Consider the following 19,565-nt stretch of genomic DNA (forward strand, 5'->3'; position numbering starts at 1 on the left):
TTTTGGAAGTTTTTAAAAATCAAATACTGCCATTTTTTTTCAACGTGCAAAGTAAAATATTCGAAACTAAATCTTGAAATAGCATAGTTTAATATAAATTACGTAGTTTCCACTTGAAAGGGATAAAATGTTGCTAGGTGTACATTCGAACTTTATTTAAAGGAAAAAATGTTGCTAGTTTATACGTATACTTAGAATTTGAAAAACTGAATTACGGTAAACATACCTTTTTGCAGGATGTTGGCTGGATGTTCAATCTATATCCATCCGAAGACAAATTTTAGTAGGCTGCAATCTGAAAAAAAATTATTACTTTAAAATGCAATTTTCTGGCAGTGTAATTGTTTGCCTATCTCAAATTAAAAGCTTTAAAATACTCGACTAATATACAAATGATGTTAAATCCCCAAAATTAGACTAATATACAAATGATGTTAAATCCCCAAAATTAGCTAACGTACCTTATAGTAAACATTCCACTATTCCCCTTTTTATGAACCTAAAATTCTATATTTAAATCAATTTTGTTTAACTTAGAGGCAACAGTTTTTACAACATTTCCCTTTTACAAACAAATAATTTTTCGGCTTAATTACAATTGAATATTTGAATTACAGTAATTGATTAAGAAATAATTTCCATATAACTCCAGCACCTTTAAGAACTTCTTAGTTGATCTCAATTTTTATGAATGTTCTACATTTAATATAAATTTGAGATCTTATAAAACAACAGTTAGTCTTATAAATAGTTATTTGTAAATTTCTTTAAAAGCTAGCTATATACGACAAATTTGAAGGTTTTATACACTTACTAACAAGGTTTTCGAATTGCATCATGGAAATGGTAGCAAATTTCTGCCAATCAAGGTCATTCCATAATTCGAAAATAAGTTTATTAGTCGGGAAAAAAAAGGTTATCTTATAGTTTCCGTATAGGCTCCTCCGTCATTTAGGTCCCATTCGAACCTGGTGGAATAAAAAAAATTAGCATTAGTATGTGCAAATGTTGAGAAAAACCTTAAAACTCAAATACCAAAGTCTTCATTTCAAAAGATTAATTTACACGGATGACTAATTGACATATAAAATATATGTAGGTGTATAAGTATATAACAGAATTAAAACATTAAATTGCTACTATCAACCTGTCTAAATATCCTAATATAACCTTCAGGCCATCTCGCGCACTCCCTTTCATACCTAAAATCCAATTATTAAGGTCCCTAATAAACCAACTATTTTTAGTACGCTGAAATTTTCACCTACATAAACAAGGCAGATTATAAAGTTTTTTTGAAGTAATCTATATAAGAAAATATTAAAGGAACAAATAGTTTCTTACATGGATATTAAGCTTTCTCATCTGCGTTTCCAAAGAATTAAACCCTCTAAAATGAATGTAACATTTCGGTAAACGTCCTTAGCAAAGAAATACTTTATTTTATCCGTGAGCTCTAGAATCTTCAATATCTATCTCAATTTATTAAATACTAAATAAAATTTGCATTCAAATCTATCTTTTATCATCCAAGTCAAACTTGGCCAAAATTAACAAAGAATCTAGATATAGAAATTAAATAGCCTCACATTTCAAGACCAAAATCAACCTCAAGGGCGTAAGATATTTGTCAAGGATATAATTACAATATCTTAAATACCTCCGACTCATGAAAACCAAGACTTGTGTAAAGATTCCAGACTGATTATTGTAGTGATAAACAAATTTCTAACAAAGAATTTCAGGAACTACAAATACCAAGTGGCCTTGATAGAATATTTTGGGTTTGACTCTGAAATTGCAGGTATATTTTGAATTAAAAACCCATAAAAGTTTTTAAAAAAATTTGTGATCTATACCAATCTATATTTCATAATATCTACATGCTAAAATTTTGTATATAAGAAATTTTTTAAAACACTTGTTCACGAAAAATACTGGAATATATGTTTGTGGAAAAACCATGAAAATAATTAGTACATTGATATGAAACCTGCACAAGAACTTTAAGGGAAAAAATCCATGCGAGTCGTGGGGAAACCAGTGTAGAAAGAAAAACTTCTGAAGTCTCTTCAGAAATTCAGTCGTTAAAAACAATTTAAACTGCTTAAACATTAAACTTTAGAATATTATAAATAGGCACACCTGTGTAGAGACTTTAACCAAAATCTCTCAAACTAACCTGCAGGTAAATGTCAGCAACCAAAATCAATACTAGCAATAACTTAACTAAAAACATTAAAAAAGCAGGAGTATGCGAAGTAAACAAGACAAGACTAGAAATCTCGAAACGAAAAGTTAGAAAATTAGGAAAATACAGCTAAGAAAAACACCGCAATGGGTAGAAGAAATGAAAAGTACAACAGATGATAGACTAGAATAAAATCCATTGATTGAAAACTAGAAAGAAAAATGGGGCAATTGCATTGGTAACAAGACGAGATCAGAATAGAACTATGAAAAATTAGGTATTGGAAAATTTGTAGTACAATGGAAAAGTGGCTATTTAATATACTCATTACGACCTACAGTAATTTTAAATGTGAAAACACTATTTTGGCTACAACAGACTTATTAATGAGATCAACAGTTTTTGTAGGATCATTTTTTTTCGTAGTCTTTTCGTTATTGAATTTTCTCAAAATCTATTGCTTTACTGATGGAGTTTCAACGTTTAGCCTGCTTGCAATTCTTGTTTCTTCATTTTCATAAACGAGTTCCGGATAAACCTGGAAGAAATCAAAGCCTGTAATGTACATATTAAATCCTAACTAGTCTATCTTTTCCGGAAGTAGGCCTACTCTTTACCTTAAATGTAGCAAGAATTAGCTAAATTGCATTTAAATATCTTATTTTATATTTCACTTTGGATCTGATAAGTTTTTTTTTCTTTTTTTTTTTTTAAAGAAATCAAAAGTATTTTTACGAGGATTTTAATGCTAATTTGTCTCTTACCTTTCAAAATTATATATATTCTCCTTGTTTTACCCATTGAAAAACAGTAGTTTCCATTTTTTTTTACCTATTGAAAAACCGCAGTTCCAACATTTTTTATATGAAGCTGAACATCTGAACCACAGAGAACAGAATTTTACCTAATAATCTTACAAGTTATAAGTTCCAAGTCTTACAATTTATAATTTTCGAATCTTACAAGTTATAAGTTTCCAATCTTACAAGAATCTTACAAGTTATACAAGTTCCCAGTCTCAAGTTATATACATTAACAATATTAAAAGTTTCATTTTCACAATGAAACAAGTTAGACCTATTCACAATTCTACAAGTTAGCCCTATTCACAATTCTACAAGTTAGCCCTATTGACAATTCTACAAGTTAGCCCTATTGACAATTCTACAAGTTAGCCCTATTGACAATTCTACAAGTTATCTATATTCGCAATCTTAAGCACATGCTAGCACTCAAATTCTTATCTTTCGTTATAAGCCTTTCCTCGAACAGGCAAATATTTAACGACTCAATTTAAGAATTTATAACCCCAAAGTAAATTAAATTATCTACAATATAAAACAACAACAACAAAATGCAGCAGTTTATGGTCCACTCCATTACAAAAACCTCAGACGTTCATATTATTGTCTGGGAATTGGCTAGTTTTCATCAGGGTTAAAAGAATACCTTTTAACCCTGGTTTTCATCACCATGCTGGTCAGTGCGGATTGGTCCGATTGTTTACGGCCTATAGTAAAGGTTTCACCAAGTAACACTTTTTTCGTTCAATTATAAATTTTTATATTTTTTACTTTCCTATATTATCAATTTGGTTTGAGAGATTTCATGTGCATTTACATTTATCGACAATACTAACTTAACACACTGGTAACTAACGCCAAACAATTTGTTCAAACAAATGCTTTTTAACTTAAAAAAAAAATAATTACTTTAACCAGGTACTGATAAACCTTTAATACTAATTAATTACACTTCCGTCTTTAATGTATTTATATTCTCTATCACTATATCTCCTTTGATATTAAAGTTACGGCCAACTAATTTACAAATCATGTAGCTTTAGAAATAATTATTTTCGCCAGAAATAACTACTTTTAAATTAGTGCAAAGTCTAATCACCAATTTAAACTAACTAATTTATATTTCTTGGATTTAATTCAAAGACATTTTTCATTTATTATTTGCATAATAACCATAAAGCTTAACAAATGTTAAAAGTAAAGTTTTATCCACCTACCAGTACTGGAAGTTTTGAATTTGTGGTTAAATTTTCAAGTAAGCATTTTTATTAATCTGTTTACTCCAGTTCAGCTGAATGAGATGTTCCTTTAAAAAAAATTCAGTTTCGTATGCATCCGTTTATCGTTCAAGATTCAACACCTCACTCAGCATGGTAATAAAAAATCTGTAAAAGAAAATTAATTTATATACAATATCTACCATTCCAAAAGACTTGCATATGAAGACATTACCCGTGAGAAAGCTATTTTTTCTATATTTACCTAAACCTTTTTTTTTTCTTGAGTGATAAGAGCATTATTTCAATACTAAATTTCTATTACAACTTATGGCGAATATATCCCAATGAATATTTTGAAAATATCTTAATGTGTTTATCCACTTGAACTGCAGGAATAAAACTAGGAAAAACACCAACCTACTTGTGTCTGAAGCTGCAGAAATAATTCAGACAAAATTGAAAAACTTTAAATCCCCAAGGTTTAAATTTTATAAACTTGCTGCATAAACACCAATGAGACTGCATTAATTAATTCCATATTTTACTTCTTTAGTTGTGAAAACTTCTATACACATTTGTCAAATTAAAGATTGAACTTCATTTAGTAAACTCCCGTAACTAGTATAAGAGTAAGACATCAAGTACAAAAAATTTAAATGTAATCATTATTCGCCATGAAAGCAAATACCTTGGTAAGATAAGTCATGTGAAATTTAAGTAAACCTCATGTATCAAGACTAGAATCTCCCGTAAATGCAACATATGTTAAGAAAAAAAAATGGTTCAACACTTACTACCTAAACCGCCTCAGGTTTAGTGGAGCAATGGGTATTCCTAGTTTAATATGACCCAATTATCAAAGAAATATAGGTTTTAAACTAGCCTTTTATGGGAGGTGGTAAATAAATCTAAAATAACTAGAAACTTAATGTTCCTTTGGTAGTTAAGATATTCTAACTTTTGAACTAAAAAAGTTAAATATACTTTAAATTCAAACCAAATACATAAAACTATGTATTTTGCCTCTTTGATGTCTTATTTTAGGCATTTCTGACCATGAGTGAGGGGAAACCACCTTTTCAATTGTTTTTGTACCAATTACATTTAGGACAGTTATGAGAGACTTCGGTAAAAAACCTGGCTTTTGGCCGGGGAATTAGGTATAAGTTATTTGTAGCAATATTTTTGGCCAAAAATGCCAAATAAACAGAAGCTAACCCAGTTGGAAAAATATATAGATCGTGAAAATGGCTGGAAATTAAAGTTTCAATTATCTTGTTCATCTACGCCTGATTGTTTTTGCTCCGCCGTGTATCACTATGCTGGCAAAATTAGCATTACATCACTGCTACTTAGTTCTAGTAAGCAGTACAATGGGTGGTTTATGCTTGCACCGTCGGTCATTATTTCAGGTTTATTTTTTTGTACATTCACATGAGCAACAATAACTATACACAGAACAGAACATTTTCATCATAACCAATTACGGAAATTGATTACACAATTTCAAGGGATTGTACATCCCTCTTGGATAAGTTCATGTTAATAGTCATACTGAATCTGAATGGGGATGGGTAGAAAAATGGATGTTTTGGATCATGGAACTTGTGCAAACTGAAAAAATTTGGAATCTCGTAATACATTAAAACCTCTGGTAATTAAGTAAAAAAAAAAAGCTGGCAAAATGATATTTTCATAATTTTTTTTTTTTATTATACTTACCCGCTGATTATATAAAGAGCTGAAGACTCCTGACGCCCTGGCAGAAATTCAAATTATCGCGCTATCGAAGATATGGCAGGTGTATACCCGCACCCTAGCGGTAGTTCAGGTGGAACAACAACACACCTTCAGTTCTTCCATGCCTCATAGCAATACCACAGGTAGTCTCTAGAGGGGAGGAGGGTGGGTGTTAAATTTATATAACCAGCGGGTAAGTACATTCAAAAATTTATTTTATTAAGAAAATATAATTTTTAAATATAAAACTTACCCGCTGGTTATATAAAGAGCTGATTGACACCCATTGGTGGCGGGTCAGAGACAGCAACATATTGAACAATTCACTTAAGGGTTACATACAACAAACTTAAGCGGTTCTCACCTGATAAGGAAGCCGACAGCAATGATACTCTGCCTCATTTCGTCCGCTATCCTTAAGAGATCCAGTGATCCACTCGGGCTGAAAAACTCTAGGAGCTGTCAAACGGTACAATCACCTATAACATGACAGGACCTCAACTAATACCCTTGTTCCGGGTGCACTCTAGGAACAAATTGACCACCTAACCAAATCCAAGATTGCGGAAGACTGACGACCAATCTCCACAAACAACCATAACAAACGAGTTCCAAGAGATAGAAAAGGGGTATTAGGAAAAAGGGAACGTAGTGGTAGATCATTCACCTACTATCGTATTCGCTGCTACAAAAGGACCCAAGTAAAACAGTCCTCATAGAGAGTCTGAACATTTCTCAAATAATGGGATGCAAAAACAGACTTCTCCAAAAGGTCGTATCCATCAGACTTTGCAGAGAACGGTTCTGTTTAAAGGCCACTGAAGTCGCTACCGCTTTGACTTCATGTGTCTTTACTTTGAGAAGCCTCTGATCCGTCTCATCACATTGAGCATGAGGCTCTCGAATTAACAATCTAATGAAAAAAGACAAGGCCTTTTTTGACATGGGCATCGAGGGTTTCCGAACTGCACACCACAGTGTGTCTGAGTTACCCCTCAGATTCTTAGTCTTATCCACAAAGTCGTAACGCTCTAACTGGACAGAGTACCCTTTCTAATTCATCTCCTGCCAAATCAGAAAGGTTAGAAATCTCAAAGGATTTGAGCCATGGCCGAGTAGGGTTTTCATTCTTGGTCAGAAACCCCAGTTGTAAAGAACAAATGGCTTTTCCATTCAGAAAACCAATGTTCCTGCTTAAAGCGTGTACCTCACTAACTCTTTTAGCAGTGGCAAGGCTAACCAGAAACAGTTTTTTCAAGGTTAAATCCTTAAATGAAGCAGAGTGTAAAGGCTCAAATCTCTCTCATGAGAAATTCAAGGACAACATCCAAATTCCAGGCAAGGGGAGCTGTTTGAATCTTCCTGGTTTTATCAAAAGACCTAAGAAAATCTTGTAGATCCTTATTATTAGAAAGGTCTAAGTTCCTGTGTCTAAAAACTGTTGCCAACATACTCCTGTAACCTTTAATAGTAGATGAGGAGAAGTTATGTTTAAATTTAAGGTCTATGAAAAAATCCGCTATCTGCGTTAGAGGTACTGGAAGAGGAAATCGCGTTAGTCCTACACCACTCTCTGAATAACTCCCACTTGGACTGATACACCTTGATGGTTGAAGATCTCATTGCCCTCGCAATTGCCCAGGCTGCCGCCTTCGAAAATCCTCAAGCTCTAGCGAGTTTTTCGATAGTCTGAAGGCAGTCAGACGTAGAGCTCGGAGGTTTTGATGATTTCGGGCCAAGTGAGGTTGTCGAGAAGATCGGGTCTTATGGGAAGGCTTCTCGGGAAATCTACCATCCATTCCAGTACCTCTGGAAACCAGCTCCTTGACATTCTGGTCTCTTCGTGGGATATTAACTTCTGAATCACTTTGTATAGAATCTTGAATGGAGGGAAAGCATAAACCTCCATGTGTGACCAGCTCATTAGAAAGGCGTCTATGTGCAAGGCTTCGGGATCCGGAACCGGAGAGCAGTAACACTCCAGCCTTTTCGTCTTTGCGGTGGCAGAGATATCCATGAGAGGACGACCCCATAACCGCCATAGACTCTTGCAGACGTCCTGGTGTAAAATCCATTCTGTGGAGAGAACCTGACCTTCCCTGCAGAGTCTGTCTGCGCTCACATTGTTGACCCCCTGGATGAATCGAGTCAAAAGAGTCACCTTCCTTTCCTCTGCCCATATGAGAAGTAGTCTTGCAATCTCGTACAGAGACCAAGAGTGGGTCCCGCCTTGTTTCACAATATAGGCCAGAGCTGTCGTGCTGTCTGCATTGATTTGGACTACTTTGCCCCTGATCTGCTTCTCGAAGCCTATGAGAGCCAGATGAATAGCCAAAAGCTCCTTTTGGTTGATGTGGAGAGATGTTTGCTCCACAGTCCAAGTCCCCGAAAGCTCCTTTCTTCTCTAGAGTGGCTCCCCACCCCGAGTTTGAGGCTCGGAACACAACAAGAGGTCTGGGCTCTTCTGAAGTAAAGACAAGCCTTCTTTCAGTCTAGGTTCGTTGTACCACCATTGAAGACGAGACTTGATGGAAATCGAGATGGGAACGCAATCCCTGTCGAGGTTGTCCTCTTTCTTCCAATGGCGATTGAGATGAAACTGAAGAGGACGCAAGTGCAACCTCCCCAGGGTTACGAACTTCTCTAATGACGAGAGTCCCCCCCAGAAGGCTCATCAAATCTCTTACGGAACAAAGTTCCCTCTTCAGGAAAGTTTGGACTTTTAGGAGGGCTGCCCGAATTCTCACCGACGTCAGAAAAGCCCAAAAACTCCAACTGTGAATCTCCATCCCCAAATAATAAATCTCCTGGGATGGAGTCAGTTGTGATTTTTTCGAGCTCACCAGGAGGCCCAGTTCTCTGGTTAGATCCAAAGTCATTTTTAGGTCCTTTAAACAACAATCGGCCCAGGAGGCTCTTATCAGCCAATTGTCCAGATACAGAGAGGCTCTGATTCCCCTCAAATGCAGCATGCTTGCTACATTCAGCATTATCTTGGTAAACAATAGAGGAGCCGTGCAGAGTCCGAAACAAAGAGCCCTGAATTGGAAGACCTTGTTTCCGTCCATGAACCTCAGATAACGTCTGCAGCTGGGATGAATCGTTAGGTGGAAATAGGCATCCTGAAGATCTATAGAGACCATCCAATCGTCTTTCCTCACAGCCGCCAGAACTCTCTTCTGAGTTTCCATAGTGAACGTCGAATTTTGGATGTAACCATTTAGAACACTTACGTCCAGAACCGGTCTCCACTCCCCCGAACTCTTGGGTACTAAGAAAAGGCGGTTGTAAAACCCCGGAGAAGTTACATCCTGCACTTCCTCTATTGCTTGCTTCTCTAATAAAAGAGACGTCTGAAGATGCATGGCTTGCTTCTTCGGACCCCCTCTGTATTTGGGTGAAAGATCCACCGGATCTGTGACTAAAGGAGGATTTGCCAGGAAGGGGATCTTGTAACCCTCTAACACTTGGACGGACCATTCCTCTCCCAAGCCTCCCAGAAGTGAATCAACCTGGCACCCACTGCCGTCTGAAGGAAAGGGCAGTCAGACTTTACCTCGGCCGGACTTGCCTCCTCTGCCTCTAGGTTTCCTTCCTTCTGGTTTAAAAGAGCCCCTTCCAGAGGATTTCCCACGAAAGGACTGAGAAGGTCGAAAACCAGAAAAGGATTCCTTAGGCTTACGAGAGGAAAACGTCGAAGTCAAAACTTTCCTTGTCGTATTGGTTACTAAGTCATGCGTGGCCTTCTGCGTGAGAGCAGTGGCAACTTCGCCTACCAACTCTTGAGGAAATAAGGTATTAGCCAAAGGAGCAAAAAGAAGGCCTGTTTTCTGGTAGGGAGACGCTCCTGCAGAGAGAAAAGAGCACGCAGCCCTTTTCTTGAGGATTCCAGCCGTGAACAAGGCAGCCAACTCATTGGAGCCATCCCTCACACCTTTGTCCAAGCAGGAGATCAAATGAACCAGTCCACTAGTGTCCGTGTCCTTCATATCGGAGACCCTCTTACTCAAAACTCCCAGAGCCCAGTCTAAGAAATTAAACACCTCGAAGGCCCTGAAAAGACCCTTAAGCAAATGATCGAACTCTGGAATAGACCACCAAATCTTCGTTTTCTTTAAGGCAAGACGACGAGACGCATCCACTAAACTTGAGAAATCCCCTTGGGCAGACGAAGGAAAACTCAAGCCCAACACTTCACCAGTCTCGTACCACACACTAGATTTAGAAGCCAACCTTGCGGGTAGAAAGGCAAAGGCCATTTTGCCAAAAGATTTCTTAGAGTCCAACCAGGAACCCATTAATTTCAAGGCCCGTTTAGAGGACCGAGAAAGAACCATCTTGGTATAAACTGGAACTTTGGTTGCTTTACCTAAGATGAACTCAGAAGGCGGAGAACGAGGGGCCACAGGAGTAAACCGATCCGGAAAAATTCCAATAAGAATCAACATAAACTTACGAAGATCAACAGCATGTTGATAATGCTTCTCTTCCTCATTCTCAGAAACTTCCTCTATAGGCTCGTCCACATCCGACTTTTCCTCAAGTTCGTCTTCTGTCTCAGAAACTTCCTCTATAGGCTCGTCCACATCCGACTTTTCCTCAAGTTCGTCTTCTGGCAGTGCAGCAACTGCTGCAGCCTGAACTGAAGGAACAAAGTCTGGATGAGATTGCCTGTCAAAGTCAATATCTGCATCCAACTGACAGGGAGAGGTCGAAGTTGATTAACGTGAAACATGGATGGGTAGACGTTCTTCGTCAACTAACAACTGCCGAGACCGCTTAGAGTCCGACTGCTGTTGACCAGATTGACGCTTGGACTCAAGGCAACTGCCGAAGATCGCTGAGTGGACGCGTAGAGACCGAAAACTGACGCGAACGATCAAAGCTATCAAGATGTTGACGCTGAGAATCGATGTTTTGACGCGAAGCGTCCACTAGTTGTTGACGCCGGCGATCCACTTCTGCAAAACGTTGACGCGCCGCGTCCACTTGTCGACGCCAATGTTCTTCCTCACGACCAGAAAATTAAAACCGTTCAACCAAACTTCTCTGACGTGACATCAAAATCAACCTGGTGTTGAACACTATGAATGGGAGACCGCCTAAACGATAACTCGTCAGCACCAGAGACCATCGATTGCCTGTGCGATAACTGGTCTAACGCCCGACGCCCAGACATACTGCCAACACCTGGTTGAAAAGAATCCATAAACGATGAGAGTTGTTCTTTCATAGTCACAAGCATAGACCATTTAGGATCTTCAGAATTCCTTAAAGGAATATTCGTTCCAACGTGACCACGTATTTAGGGAGAAGAAAGCCAATCTGAAGGAAGAGGAGGAGCATGAATCGTAACAAGGTCTGAATCATAAAGAATCTTATCAACACTAATACGGTGATCTGGACGCTTAGCCGGAGTGCAAGCAATGGGAGAACGGAAACGTTCCGGTGAGTCCCAGGAACTACATCTTGGACGCAGAGGCGATTCCTGACGCTGAGTAACTTAATGCGTCCGTTTAAGCGGTCTTGACGCGCGAAACCAGATCTCACTACCCGGCCCTTCATCGGAAGACTGGGATAACGCATGAACCTCATCTATCCTACGATGAGGGTGAACGGCCTGAGTAACGGCAACGGGAACGTTCAAGGGGACGTCTGTACGATTGAAGATGCTTCTCGTTCCCTTAAGCCGTTCGACATTGATTCTCCCATGGGTTTGAGAGCTCGAAAGAGGTCTTAGGCGAGGTGAATGACAAGATCGTGCAGACGCACCCTCCACAACACTAAAAACAATAGAAACACTTTTCACATTACCGAGATATTCACAACTTTTCGGTACACTAAATTCAGACACCGAAACACTTTCCACAGTTCCGACAGAATCACGGTTTTTCAGTACCCTTAACTCAGAAAAAATCTTATTCCTATCTGCCGCTAAGGACTCTACTTTCTCACCAAGAGTCAAAATAGCGGTAAACATGTCTTTCATAGTAGGTTCCTGATCTACCACCACGGGGGAAGGAATAGGATTAGGAACATTAACATTAGGTAAGGCTCTATCCACAGATCGTGAAGAACTACGCCTAACTATCCCTCTCTAGTCTCCTAACATAACGTTCGTATGTTACAAAATCATCATCCGTTAAAGAAAGACACTCATTACATCTATCATCAAATGAACAAAATTAACCCCTACATTTCACACAAATATTATGAGGATCAATAGATCCTTTAGGAAGTCTAGTACGACACCCTTCACTAACACACCTACGTATAGCAGGGGAGGAGTCGGCCATTTTGAATGGTTACGTGAAAGACCGACGAGCAAAAAATAAGGGAAATATTAATAAAGATAACCTCAAACAAACAGATTTTAAGATTAGAATAAAGAGAAAACAATTAACGATAGCTTAAACTCAGAAAAGAACGTTGTACATCCCCAAACAACTATCCAAAAGAGTAAAACCACGAGAATGAACTTCAATATGACAGCCAGCTAGGCGGGCAGAAGAAGAACTGAAGGTGTGTTGTTGTTCCACCTGAACTACCGCTAGGGTGCGGGTATACACCTGCCGTATCTTCGATAGCGCGAGAATATGAATTTCTGCCAGGGCGTCGGGAGACTTCAGCTCTTTATATAACGAGCGGGTAAGTTTTATATTTAAAATTCCAATATAAACAAGTCATGTGCAAAAACTCTTAATCAGTCTCATAGTTGTAAACATTGAACCTAGCAAGAAACACTTCAAATTTTAAATTGCCTGATATGGAAGGCGTTATGCCCCAGCCTCCATTCAAAAGGACAATGCCAATATAACCAGCACTCACCAATTTCTTAGAGAATTCCGCTTTCGCTAATAATTATAGTACCATGTCAAACTTAATTTTCCATTTACATGCCTTTGAACGTATAAAGCGCAGACTAGAGTTCATTAAAAATAGAAATTTTAAATAAAAACCAACAAAAGTACTAAGATTGCTTACAAAATCTCCACAAGTATGTAACCAGTGTCATTAAGCCTTCACAAGTGATTAAGCAGTCACGAGCCTTCACAAGTGATTAACTAGTCACAAACCTTCACTAGTATGTAACCACAGTCACCAAACCTTCACAGGCGTGTAACCACAGTCACCAAACCTTCACAGGCGTGTAACCACAGTCACCAAACCTTCAAAAGTATGTAACCAATTACAAACCTTCACTAGTGATTAACCAGTCACTAAACCTTCACTAGGGTGTAACCGCAATCACCAAACCTTCACTAGTGTGACCAAAATCACTAAACCTTCCCTAGTGTGTGACCAAAATCACTAAACCTTCCCTAGTGTGTGACCAAAATCACTAAACCTTCACTAGTGTGTGACCAAAATCACTAAACCTTCACTAGTGTGTGACCAAAATCACTAAACCTTCACTAGTGTGTGACCAAAATCACTAAACCTTCACTAGTGTGTGACCAAAATCACTAAACCTTCACTAGTGTGTGACCAAAATCACTAAACCTTCACTAGTGTGTGACCAAAATCACTAAACCTTCACTAGAGTGTGACCAAAATCACTAAACCTTCACTTGTGTGTAACCAGGGTCATTAAACCTTCACTAGTGTGTAACCAGGGTCACTAAACCATCACAAGTGTGTAACCAGGGTCACTAAACCATCACAAGTGTGTGTACCCAGGGTCAATAAACATTCACAATTGTGTAACCAGGGCCACTAAACCTTCACAATTGTGTAACCAAGGCCACTAAACCTTCACAATTGTGTAACCAGGGCCACTAAACCTTCACAAGTGTGTAATCATGTCACTAAACCTTCAAAAGACTAACCAGAGCCCCTAAACATAAACCCTTGTATAATACAAACATCCACTAAACCATTTGTGTGAAAAGAGATTGTAAACATTCACATTTCTGTAACCAGAATCACTTTGTAACTAACGTTACAAAAAATTCAGTCACTAAACATTCACATTTCTGTAAGCAGATTCACTTTGTAACAAACGCCACTAAGCGTTCACATTTGTGTAAAAAACGCCACTAAGCGTTCACATTTGTGTAAAAAACGCCACTAAGCATTCACATTTGTGTAAAAAACGCCACTAAGCATTCACATTTGTGTAAAAAACGCCACTAAGCATTCACATTTGTGTAAAAAACGCCACTAAGCATTCACATTTGTGTAAAAAACGCCACTAAGCATTCACATTTGTGTAACACGAAATAACCTTCACAAGTGTGTAACCAGGGTCACTAAACCTTCACAAGTGTGTAACCAGGGTCACTAAACCTTCACAAGTGTGTAACCAGGGTCACTAAACCTTCACAAGTGTGTAACCAGGGTCACTAAACCTTCACAAGTGTGTAACCAGGGTCACTAAACCTTCACAAGTGTGTAACCAGGGTCACTAAACCTTCACAATTGTGTAACCAGGGTCATTAAACCTTCACAATCGTGTAACCAGGGTCACTAAACCTTCACAATCGTGTAACCAGGGTCACTAAACCTTCACAATCGTGTAACCAGGGTCACTAAACCTTCACAAGTTTGTAACCAGGTCAGTAAACCTACAAAAGGCTAACCAGAGCCACTAAACATTAACCCTTGTATGATACAAACATCCACTAAACCATTTGTGTGAAAAGAGATTGCAAACATTCACATTTCTGTAACCAGAGTCACTTTGTAACGAACATCACAAAAAATTCAGTCACTAAACATTCACATTTCTGTAAGCAGATTCACTTTGTAGCAAACGCCACTAAGCGTTCACATTATTGTAAAAAACGCCACTAAGCATTCACATTTGTGTAACACGCCACTAAGCGTGTTACACTAAACCTTCACAAGTGTGTAACCAGGTCACTAAACCTTCACAAGTGTCTAACCAGGTCACTAAACCTTCACAAGTGTCTAACCAGGTCACTAAACCTTCACAATTGTGTAACCAGGTCACTAAACTTCCAAAAGACTAACCAGAGCCACTAAACATTAACCCTTGTTTAATACAAACATCTAAACCACCATTTGTGTGAAAAGAGATTGTAAACATTCACATTTTTGTAACCAGAGTCACTTTGTAACGAACGTCACAAAACATTCAGTCACTAAACATTCACATTTCTGTAAGCAGATTCACTTTGAAGCAACCGCCACTGACCGTTCACATTTGTGTAACAAACGCCACTGACCGTTCACATCTGTGTAACAAACGCCACTGACCGTTCACATCTGTGTAACAAACGCCACTGACCGTTCACATCTGTGTAACAAACGCCACCTATTCACATTTGTGTAACAAACACCACCTATTCACATTTGTGTAACAAACACCACCTATTCACATTTGTGTAACAAACAACATCATTGACATTTGTGTAACAAACGTAACTAAACACTGACATTTGTGTAACGCATCACTAAGCACTGACATTTGTGTAGCAAACGTCACAAAACACTGACATTTGTGTAGCAAACGTCACTCAACATTGACTTATGTTAACAAACGTCACTCAACATTACAAACGTCAATAAACATCCACATTTGTGTAACAGACGTCACTAAACACCCACATTTGTGTAACAAATGTCACTAAACTCCCACATCTGTGTAACAAATCACTAACCACCCACATTTGTGTAACAAACGTCCCTTATTCACATCTGTGTAACCAACCTCACTTTATTTACATTTATGTAACCAACCTGACATTCACATAACATGTGTAACCAAAGTCACTTAACACATGTTACACGTGTAACCAAAGTCACCTAACACGTTACACATGTGAAACCAAAGTCACCTAACACGTTACACATGTGAAACCAAAGTCACCTAACACATGTTACACATATGAAACCAAAGTCACCTAACACATGTTACACATGTGAAACCAAAGTCACCTAACACATGTTACACATGTGAAACCAAAGTCACCTAACACATGTGAAACCAAAGTCACCTAACACATGTGAAACCAAAGTCACCTAACACATGTTACACATGTGTAACTAAAGTCACCTGACACATGTTACACATGTGTAACTAAAGTCACCTGACACATGTTACACATGTGTAACCAAAGTCACCTGACACATGTTACACATGTGTAACCAAAGTCACCTGACACATGTTACACATGTGTAACCAAAGTCACCTGACACATGTTACACATGTGTAACCAAAGTCACCTGACACATGTTACACATGTGTAACCAAAGTCACCTGACATGTTACACATGTGTAACCAAAGTCACCTGACATGTTACACATGTGTAATCAAAGTCACCTGACACATGTTACACATGTGTAACCAAAGTCACCTGACACATGTTACACATGTGTAACCAAAGTCACCTGACACATGTTACACATGTGTAACCAAAGTCACTTAACACGTGTAACCAAAGTCACTTAACACATGTTGCACATGTCTAACCAAAGTCACTCGACACATGTTGCACATGTGTAACCAAAGTCACTCGACACATGTTGCACGTGTAACCAAATTCATTCAACACATGTTGCACATGTGTAACCAAAGTCATTCAACACATGTTGCACATGTGTAACCAAAGTCAATCAACACATGTTGCACATGTGTAACTAAAGTCACTTCACTTCAACATGTGTACCCAAAGTCGCTTAACTTCAACATGTGTACCCAAAGTCACAACATTCACTTTTGTGTAACCAAAGTCACATTTACTTTTGTGTAACCAAAGACACATTTACTTTTGTGTAACCAAAGACAACATTCACTTTTGCGTAACCAAAGCCTCTAATCATTCACATTAAAAAAAGAAAAAAAAACAACGTTGATAAGTGTTTAACCAAATCCACTAAATCTGCAAACAGTGTTTTACCCCATTGTCTTAAAACATCGTATTCTAATGTATTTAACATTTTTTCTTTGTAAAAGTTCATAGTAACTACAGTTTCCAAGTTTGAAGGCAAAGTGTGTGTGTGTGTGTGTGTGTGTGTGTGACGTTCATGGATGTGTGCAATGCTTGAATAAGTTTGAAATTGGGGTATATTTAATTTGGTGCTATTTCGTCTAACCAAGGAATTGACTACGTCGATTTTTGAAAATTATCTCGTAACCCTCAGCACTAAAAAGTGTAGCAGGAGTGGCTGCAAGAAATTGGTACCGAAGTCAATGTAATTATATCAAAGCACTATGTAAAAGTTAGTTTAGGTTAAAAAGTATGATGATCAGTAAGGTTTGATTCTTGTCCCTACAGACTAGGTTCTGTATAAAAAAAAAGGCATTCAACGTTTGATTAAAATCACTAAATTCACCTTTAGCCCAAATAAGATTAGTTCAGTAATACAGCCAAAACTAAGATTAAGATATCCGGGGAAAAAATGCAAAGGAAAACAGATCTTACTCCTTACATTTGCATTTTTTATCTTATAAACTAGAAGTATGCTATAAATTCACAACGGCCCAAAAGGACCACCGATTCATAGAAAACATTTTACGCAAAAACTCAAAAGAAATACTGCAAAAGAAAACATCACTTTTAGAAGATGTCAAACAAATTTCAGTCCCAAGAGCCCTCGCAATGGTAACGAACACTACAGAGCTGCATGAGAAAGTTTTCCCCAGTTTTGCACTACAACGAATGTAACCGAAAACAGTTTCACAGGATGTACTAAAACCTTCATAATAGAGAACTAATTCATAAAAAATATATTAACTTTTTATAGCATTTTACGTGTTTTGGCCAGGAATCTCAAAGCAAAGTTTAGTTAAGCCAATAACACTTTAAAAGTCCATACGAGAACTTTTATTTGTACAATATACACATGAAACCACTTTTTAAGTATGGAGGACAGTATAGGGGACAGTGAGAAAAGTATAGAATTTGGATAGTTTGACTCAAATTCCTAACACGAACACTTACAATTCAATACAATAAATCTTTGAAAAAGAATACTTACATATAATAGCCGCAATTAACGTTTACATTCTCAACCCGATGATATAAATGGCCACAAATTACTGATCAGCCTGAAGTTTCAGAATGTGGAACTTTGAAAATCAAGGAAGAAGAAATCCTTGTTATGTCGTCCTTTGGAGACAGGTGGCTCCACCTGTATTTGGTCTTCATGACCATTATTGCTAATACAAATCTTAACTTTTTTTATATAGAATTTTCCATTAGAAGCATTGTTATTTATACTGAAGAACATTGTTTCATTATTATTATAAAAAGAAATTCACATTCAATTAAACTAATAAAATGGTTTGAGCTTCTTACGTAGTACAAAAGATTATCAAATTTGAATTTTTTTTTTCCTTTTTTTTGTGAGTAGCAGGATAACACCAAAGTCATAAGTTAAAAAGCGATAGAAAATAAGAAAAAGAAAATGCAATGGATCACTGGGTAAGATCTACTTTCTAATCTTGTACATTTTGCTAGTTGCTTCAAAATGTATGGGATACAAGTATCATTTCAATAATTTCATTACTCATATGCAAAGTTCAAGAAAAGTTTTTTTTTTTTTTTTTTTTTTTGTACCATTGTTTACGGCATTTTTGAAATCAAGGTGTGGTAAAAAGCTCATAATCAACTAAATGTGGATCTGTGCTTTTGTCCGTTACATGGATACACCTGCGTTTACCCTTAACTCGCATTCAAAATAAGCATTTTTTTTTCACGTCCTTATTGGATAGTGTTTATACTTTTACAGTGAAATATTCTGATAACAATTGGATAATGTATATGTCTAGATATAAAGACAGTTTCTACCAGATAGGAGAGAGTTTATTTACTTTTTTTCACTGTTATATTTTGAGATTTTGTCAACCTAAAGCCTTTACCTCATTCACGAAATAATCCCAATTGTCTATCCGTTTTCTTTGCTTGTTAATGAATTTAAAAAAAAAAATGGTTCTATATAGAGAATTTAAGCAGATACTAATGTATTCATTGATTTAATCAAATCAAAAATTTCAAGCAAAATACAACTAATTGATAACTATATACAATATGCAAATAGGTAAATAACATAACGGTCATATGGAATGATAAAGCAATAATTTATAAACTGTGCCTCTTAATTCTAAACTAAGCTTTTTTTACTCATATTTCGTTTGATGGATCAAATTACCGTAATAATAATAATAATAATAATAATAATAATAATAATAATAATAATAATAATAATAATAATAATAGGGAAGTGGGGAATATGGGGAAAGGAAGAGTACCCCTGGATACAATCCAGTTTAGAGCTCAAAGGCAGGTACTCGGGATGGGGAAGATTAAGGAAATAGGGAGAAAGAGAAGTACAGGAGAAGAATAAAAGAGAGGGGCACACCCTCTTGCGATATTAGGGAATTGGTATTATTATTTTAGTCATTATATATACTCTGGCTTCTGACACCAACCCCACTTTGCATTAAGAAACATGTACAGGTAAAAAAAATCATTGCAAAGTTATGTAACTTTTGGTAGTACCTCAACAACCCCGTCCCCCAATTATGTTTCCTTTTTCAAATCAATTATAGCATGATACTTGGAATGTTTTACTTGTAGGTTACATGTTTTTAAGGCAAAGGAGAAAAAATAGAAATTTTGAGGCAACATATGGCTGCCAAT

At 37.2% G+C, this 19,565-nt stretch overlaps 2 long non-coding RNA genes across 2 annotated transcripts in view; both read right to left on the reverse strand.

Moving 5' to 3' along the window:
- The window catches only part of LOC137623259 (uncharacterized), a 492,316-nt gene extending 474,360 nt beyond the window's left edge, over positions 1 to 17,956 (reverse strand). Inside the window, exons 1-2 of the long non-coding RNA XR_011040577.1 lie at positions 17,902 to 17,956; positions 4,212 to 4,379 (exon numbers count right to left, since the gene is read on the reverse strand). This is a non-coding gene — a long non-coding RNA (uncharacterized lncRNA). The remainder of the gene's footprint in view (positions 1 to 4,211; positions 4,380 to 17,901) is intronic.
- On the reverse strand, positions 2,487 to 3,078 carry LOC137623279 (uncharacterized). Its single transcript, XR_011040585.1, has 2 exons — positions 2,956 to 3,078; positions 2,487 to 2,729 (listed from the first exon to the last, which is right to left on the reverse strand). It is a non-coding gene; the product is annotated as an uncharacterized lncRNA (long non-coding RNA).
- Positions 17,957 to 19,565: the final 1,609 nt, after the last annotated feature.

This window comes from Palaemon carinicauda, chromosome 2, assembly GCF_036898095.1.
Source record: "Palaemon carinicauda isolate YSFRI2023 chromosome 2, ASM3689809v2, whole genome shotgun sequence".
NCBI classification, from domain to species: Eukaryota; Metazoa; Arthropoda; class Malacostraca; order Decapoda; family Palaemonidae; genus Palaemon; species Palaemon carinicauda.